This window comes from Cebus imitator, unplaced genomic scaffold (assembly GCF_001604975.1).
Source record: "Cebus imitator isolate Cc_AM_T3 unplaced genomic scaffold, Cebus_imitator-1.0 Scaffold846, whole genome shotgun sequence".
NCBI classification, from domain to species: domain Eukaryota; kingdom Metazoa; phylum Chordata; class Mammalia; order Primates; family Cebidae; genus Cebus; species Cebus imitator.
In genome coordinates, this window is record NW_016108161.1 from 211,042 (window position 1) to 218,760 (window position 7,719).

The following is a 7,719-nucleotide window of genomic DNA, read 5'->3' on the forward strand; positions in this document are numbered from 1 at the left end:
AACAAGAGCGAAACTCCGTCTCAAAAAAAAAAAAAAAAAAAAAAAAAAACACCCAAAAAAAAAAAAAAAAAAAAAAAAAAAATCAATAGTATCCCTATACACTAACAATTCTTTGAAAAAGAAATCAAGGCTGGGCATGGTGGCTAATAGGCAAATGAATCGCATCCAATTAAAAAACTTCTGCACAGCACAACAATCAGCAGAGTGAAGAGAGAACCTATGTATTTGAAGGAAATATGTGCAAACCATACATCTGATAAGCAGTTAATATTCACAATGTATAAGAAACTCACACAACTCAGGAGTGTGAAAAAAAGTGATTAAAAATTAGGCCAAAGGCAGGGCATGGTGGCTCACATTTGTAATACTAGCACTTTGGGAGGCCAAGGTGAGCGGATCACTTGAGGTCAGGAGTTTGAGACCAGCCTGGTCAACATGGTGAAACCCCATCTCTACTAAAAATACAAAAATTAGCCAGGCATGGTGGCATGCACCTGTAATCCCAGCAACTCAGGAAGCTGAGGCAGGACAATCACTGGAACCCAGGGGGTGGAGGTTACAGTGAGCCAAGATTGTGCCATTGCACTCCAGCCTGGGTAAACAAGAGCAAAACTCCATCTCAAAATAATAATAATAATAATAATATGTATATGTAGTATATTTGAAAATTGCTAAGAGAGTATTGTTTAAATGTTCTCATGACAAAAATAATTATTGAGGTGATGGATATGTTCATCAGCTTGATTTAATCATCATAATGTATACATATATCTAAACACATACACAATAAATCAATTTGTCATTTGCCAATTATTTAAAAATTTAAAAAAATTAACCATGTTAAAAAAGTAAATAATGACTACCATAATAAAAAAATAAACAAAAGACCAAAGATATCTGGTGTTTCCTTCCACCTAAAACCAAATCCCTTCCTTACCAAGCCACACTGCAATATAAAGTGCTTGAATTAATCTCTTCTATACCATTAGACTTGTAGACAAGCAGAGTACACAGGACTTGAACCATTTGACAAACAGGTAGGTGACTACTTAGAGAAGAGGGTGGGTCAATGGAGACTACGAGGAGGAATGACCTGCAGGGCCCTGTCATACCTGGGGAAGAATTCGGATAAATGGCTATTTGGAAGGATATGTGCCACAGGAAAGTAAATAGTCCTAAGTTGTATAAACACACATCACTAAATGAACAAAAAGGTAACTCACTGCTACTTGGCTTTGGGACGTACAACAGTTCTTCCTCCTCTGGGATGCTTTTCTTGAGGGCCAGATGGCCTAGCGGGGAAAGGAAGATCAGAATGAGGCACCAGAACCTTTCTGGATCACAAGTTATGTTAGAAAATAGTGCACACCCACCCCCAGGTCACAGCTAAAATCCATCAGAAATAAGAGGGCACAGGGATCTGAGTTTTTCAGAGAAATGCTGGGAGACTGGGCCTTTCTAGGAACTGGGATTCTGAAACATGGAGCTGCCCCTCTCACCGCCTCCCATGCAGGTACCTCTTTCCTCCCCAAAGGGAATTCTATTCCTGAGGTTACTTCCTCTTGTTTCTGCATGGAGAGCTCTTCTGGCTCCAAAATTGCCATCTCGTGGCTCCTTGTGAACTCTTCTTCCTGGTCATTTTCACAACAGCGTCGAGGCTCTCATGTCACTTTGGGACCACTGCTCTCTAGCAAGCACCACATGGTTGGAAGGCGAGGGCACAGCAAGCAGCGGAGACACTAGAAATACAGATGACACAGTCGCACACACCGGTGCTCACTCAAAGTCCAAGCACACAGGCCCGATCCCGACCTGTCACAGCCGCACACTCGCTGTCCCTTTCACACCTTTCACACCCGCAAACGCCCAAGCCGGACAGACACTGCCTGTCCCTGTCAACCCGACAGAAGTGCAGAAGCACATTTCAGAGGCACGGAGACCCGTCCTGGCCGTGCCACCCTCGCAGAGCCCACCGGCATTGACCTCACACGGAGTGGAGGTGCGGAGAGACACAGTCCGGCTGCGTCACCCCTACAGGTGCCCTTACAGCCCGGCCCTATGGCCCTCACAGGCGTCCACACACATCGTGTCACAGTTTATGGGTACAGGGCCCGGCCGTGATAACCCCGCATGCCTCACAGCGATGGGAAGAGGGGGCTGGTTCGCATTACCCCAGAGACGCTCGCATTCACTTAACTCAGTTACTGGGCCACGGCGGGGGGACCCGCCAGGCAACACACGCACGCACGCGCGCGCACACACACACACACACGCACACACTCCTCTCCTCTCCTCTCTCTCTCTCTCTCGCACTTCCCCTTCCCAAGCCTCAGGCCGAAACTTCTTCATTTTAGGGCCTCCTCGTCCCAAGTGGCTCCCTCACCGCCATTCCCCGCGGAACCCCGCCCTGGCTTTCTCCTGAGAGGCAAATAGCTCCCGGCTCGGGGCCTAACCACACCCAGGGCACGAGAAGATGAAACAGGGCCTCAGGCGCAGTCGTGACAAGGTCCGGGGGCAACCATTTTTAAAAATTCCGCGGGGATGAAGCACGCCCCTCAGCCGGCGATGGGGCTTGCTCTCCATTGGACTGTGCCCCAAAGGCCTCTGGGAAATGAAGTCCGTAACCCGGGAATCCACAGAGTTGGAAGCGGCCGCCAGGGTTTCCCAGCATGCAACTCAACACGGTCTTAAGGACGCAGTGCCTTGAGGGCTTCTTGAGGAAATGTAGTCCATAACCCGGGAATCGACGTAGCTGGAAGGGCGCCCATCAGTGTTTCGCAGCGTGTTAAGAGGACACGGCCCTAATGGAGCCGTGCCCCAGAGACCTCTGGGAAATGCTCACTGTGCGGGAATCCTCAGCGTTAGAAGCGCGGCTCTCAGAAAGCTCTTCGTCGGTGTCTCTTCCCACTGTTAGAGCAGCTGCGCCTCACAGACTTCAGGGGAAGCGTATTTCAGATTGGGAGAATCCTCAAATGCTGGAAGCCGTCGGCTTTCTCCCGTCCTGAAACTTCTGCTCCTAAAAAGCACCACAAAAAGACTCCTGGGAAAAGTGGTTAAGGCCCGGGAGCCTACAGTTCTAATTGCTCCCAACTTGCATTTGGGATCCGTCTGTAGGGGAAGCATGACCCCGCGGCCTTCTGGGAAATGTAGTCTGCAACGCCCAGAAATCACACCTGTAAATCCCAGCACTTTGGGAGACCGAGGCGGCTGTATCACCAGAGGTCAGGAGTTTGAGACCCTCCTGGCCAACATGGTGAAACCCCCATCGCTACTAAAAATGCAAAAATTAGCCGGGCGTGGTGGCAGGCGCCTGTAATCCCAGCTACTTGGGAGGCTGAGGGAGGAGGATCGCTTGAACCCGAGAGGCAGAGGTTGCAGTCAGCCGAAATTGCGCCACTGCACTCCAGCCTGGGCAACAAGAGCAAAACTCCATCTCAATAATAATAATAATAATAATACACCCAGAAAGCTTAGAAGTTCTGATTTGGGAAAAGTTGAAAAATTTCCCAGCACCTGTGCCTCCTCCAGACGGTTCTTGGAAATACAGCCCCGAGCTGGAAATGCCTCTAGAAAGTGTTAGGTAGGATGTTCACACGTGAGATTTTGGGGGCATTTCAGTACTGCCCGTCCCCCCACCCCAGCATTAGATTGGGGGAGGGTCCAGACACGTGTGTAGGGATCTTGAGTAGGTTCCATGGAAGTGACCCGGTCCTGACATGGTCTGTGCCAAGGCTCTCTCTGTACCTGCGGGACTTTGTGTTTTGTTCTCTGATGCTGTCCCTGTCTTGAGAGCACTGCCTGACTCTTCGAATGTCTCTGTGAGTGTTATCTTGAGACTGCCCCTGTGATCGTGACCTGGCCTTTTGTTGTTTCTGTTGGTGATGTGGTTTCTACCTGTGAGATTGTTTCCTGGGTGTTAGGTTTTCAAGGAAAGGCAAAGGTTAAAGACACACACACACACACACACACACACACACACACGCAATGGCTGGACAGCAACACAGGCATGTTGCAGACACTTCAGAAGTGGGGGACCAGCTTGATACCAGAGTCTGCTCTGGCTTAAAGGCTGGGGTAGGTATGGGCAGGAGGGGCCTGAGCAGTATGGCTTGCTGCTGGGCAGGATATTGACAAGATGTTTTTATGCTCAGGCGGTTTGGCCCTTTTTCTGCTGGGATGCCATCAGGGTGTTCCTTGAACCTTTGTCCAGCAAGATATTATAGGGATTTTTTTTTTAAGTTGGACTTTGCCTGGTAGGGTATGATGAGGATGTTTCTTTTGGGTTGTTTTCTGCCTTGTGGTCAGCTGGTGGGGCAGGATGTTTCTCACGGCCCCAACCCCCATGGAATGCTTCACTTTGACCAAGTCTGCAAAATAGCAGGGGGCTTACAAAAGGGTGCAATTTAGACTAGCACTGGGGTGTGAGATGCTTTGTCCGAAAAAGTATATGCAGATGTTGGAATAGAACCCAATGGTGGCTGTGTCTGATTTGAGATTGTGTGGACTTATCAGGGAGCCTCCTGGAGTTGAGGCAAGGGAGGGTGCCTGTGAGGTTTTTGGTCTTGATTATGCCATGGATGAGATTGTATGTTTTTATGAACATGTGGCTAAGACTACTGTATAAAGCACCCTTGACATACGTAACTCCACCTTAGGAAAAGACTCTGTCTTGCATTCCACAGGACACTTTCCAACAGGGACAAGATGTTTTGCTTAATAAACAAATAATAAAGACTGCATCCAACCAGACAAGGACATAAACAAGCACATTCTTCTACTATCAGTCCCTCCCAGAGGACTCTTCCCATAAAAACAGCAGGGCTTCAGCAGCTTGGAATGACCATCTTCACTGAGAACTGTCCTGCTGTCATTGGCGATAAGAACTTGGCATCTGCTGCTAAAGCCTCTGCCCACATCAAAGACTTCTCTTTGGGAGACCAAGACCGGATGGGCCTGCCCAGCCCTGACCAGATTCTTTTTTTCTTTGTTGCTCTCCCTAGATTGAGTTATTAACCCTTTCTCCTACGTCTTTTCTCTTGATGTTAAACGTTACTTTGTTTATTATGAAATGTTTAATCTATAACAGTTATATATATTGATTAAGTACACTACTACGTGTGGTTTGCAATATTGACTGACTTGTGAAGTAGCTTGAGCCTGTGTGCCTGTGGCTCTCACTATGAAGTGAAAGAGCAGTACTGAAGAGAATTGCCTTATACGAGTCAGCGTTCTCCAGAGGGACGGAACTAATAGGATATGTGTACATACACAAAAGGGAGTTTGTTAGGGAGAGTTCGCTTACACGATCACAAGGCGAAGTCCCATGTTAGGCCATCTGCAAGCTGAGGAAGAAAGAAGCCATTAGTGGCTCAGTCCAAGTCCAAATCCTCAGAAGCAGGGAAGCCAGGCATGCAGCCTTCAGCCTGTGGCCAAAGGCCTGAGAGCTCCCAGCAAACCAGCAGTGTAAGTCTAAGAGTCCAAAGAACCTGGAATCTGATGTCCAAGGGCAGGAGGAGCCGAAGGAAGCATCCAGCGTGGAAGAGAGATGAAAGCCAGAACACTCAGCAGGCAAACGTGTCCCACCTTCCTCTGCCTACTGTGTTCTAGCCGAGCTGGCAGCCAATTGGATGATGTTCACCAACACTGAGTAGGGGTCTTCCTCTCTCCATCCACTGACTCAAATGTCAGTCTCCTCTGGCAACACCCTCATAGATGCCCCAGAAACAATCTTTTGCCAGCTACCTAGGCTTCCTTTAATCCAATCAAGTTGATACCTAATGTTAACCATCACATGCCTCTTTGGGAACTCCATGCAGCTCATGGCTTTTGTGATTGAAACAGCATCAATAAAAGCCTGCCATTGTGGAAAGATACAAAGTATGTGGACTTGGTTATCTCTGACTTTAAGCCACTCTTGGGAATGGTGTGGTCAGCAGATTTGAAACTGCATGGGGAGAGTGATGAAGACATAAAGAGTCTCCTGGTCTGGGCAAGTCTGTTGGTCCTGCAAGAAAGAACCTTTGATGTGGGTAGAAACTTTGGCAGCAGATGTCAAGTGCTTATCACGAATGACAGCAGGATGATCGTCAGTTAAGACGGTCATTTAGAGCTGCTGAAGCCCTGATCGTTTTATGGCCAGAGTCCTCTGGGGAGGCTGATAGTGGAAGAATGTGCTTGTTTATGTCCTTATCTGGTGGGATGCAGTCTTTATTAGTTATTTACCAAGTGAAACATCTTGTCTCTGTTGCCAAAGTGCCCTGTGAAATGTAAGATAGAGTCTAAGATAGAGTTACATATGTCAAGGGTGCTCTATACAACCACTAACAACTCTACAACTACGATACAATTCCATACAACAGCCATTTTCATTGTGACGGTTGTGCGGTTGTGTGCATTTTCTAGTGGGTATACAGAGCTCTGTTGGGGGATTTGTCAAATGGCGTTGCAACTCAACTACTGTTCGTAGCTGGGGATGAGTGGTTGTGATGATCTTAACCTACTCTACCAGGTGTGCCTGTCAGATTATATCTCTCTGAGTGTGTAATCGTGAACATGAGCCCAGCCTCATCTGAAACAAAGGGAATAATGCTGTTTCTTTTGAGAACATTAAACTTGTTAAAAGTATAGGCATGAAATTCTCCATTTATCTGGCGCTAATGTAGACATTTTATATTGAATCAATATATTTTTATGGAGTTGTGTGTTGTAAGTCAACACATCCTGTTTTTTAATTTTTAAATAAGAAAGAAGAATAAAAAACGATGACAGTTTAATCAATCCAAAGGAAGCAATAAAAAAGCAGCACCTTGTACAAGCTGTGAAGAGTTCGCTTCCATTTTCTTGTGCTGTTTCCGGGCCTGGGTAACTATGTTTAAGGACTACAGATGTAACTTTCCACCTGGACATAGGTTTAGAGCCGAGAGTCAGGAAGTCAGGGACCCTCCTGGATGTTGGGTGAGGCATCTTTATCTTTTAATTCTCTGAACAAGAAAGTCGACTCAGAAAACACAAGTACTCTGTTTAAGTAAGAGTCTCCAGTTTATCCTTCAGAAACTATTTGCATTTTTTAAAACCATAGGCAATAAATACTTTTTTTTTTTTTTGAGATGGAGTCTCCCTCTGTCACCCAAGCTGGGGTGCAATGGCGCAATCTCAGCTCACTGCAACCTCTGCCTCCTGGGTTCAAACAATTCTCCTGCCTCAGCCTCCCAAGTAGCTGAGATTACAGGCACCTGCCACCATGCCCAGCTAATTTTTGTATTTTTAGTAAAGACAGGGTTTCACCATGTTAGCCAGGCTGGTCTCGAACTCCTGACCTCAGGTGATCCACCCGCCTCAGACTCCTAAAATGCTGGGTGTGAGCCACCACGCCTGGCTATAAATACATATTTTTATGAGCAGTCTAAAATGCAAAACTAGCCTGCCACATCTTAGTAAAGACCTGGTTTCCATGTTGCAATTTGTTCCCTTTGAATATTTAAATACCTTCTGTTTAATCTAACAGAATTTCTTTTTGCTCTAGAATGTGGTAGTTAGCAAATGATGAGCAGTAGGTGGATGTGGGAGTTAAGAATTTCTTTTCTACCTTAGTTCCAAGAAATATATCAAATGTCCATAAGGAGGATTTTTTCTAACGATTGTTTTGTTCTTTTTTTCTGTAAGATGCCCTCTCTGATGCCACTATAAGTGTTTTTTGGTTTTTTTTTTGTTTCTGAGATG

At 46.5% G+C, this 7,719-nt stretch overlaps 1 long non-coding RNA gene across 2 annotated transcripts in view; it reads right to left on the bottom strand.

Moving 5' to 3' along the window:
• Positions 1-3,101, bottom strand: part of LOC119469796 — a 13,285-nt gene extending 10,184 nt beyond the window's left edge. The window contains exons 1-3 of one of the 2 annotated variants that reach the window (XR_005198640.1): positions 2,384-3,101; positions 1,518-1,739; positions 1,224-1,292 (exon numbers count right to left, since the gene is read on the bottom strand). This is a non-coding gene — a long non-coding RNA (uncharacterized LOC119469796). Of the gene's footprint in view, positions 1-1,223; positions 1,293-1,517 lie in introns of both variants that reach the window. The other variant, XR_005198639.1, reaches the window with a different exon arrangement.
• Positions 3,102-7,719: the final 4,618 nt, after the last annotated feature.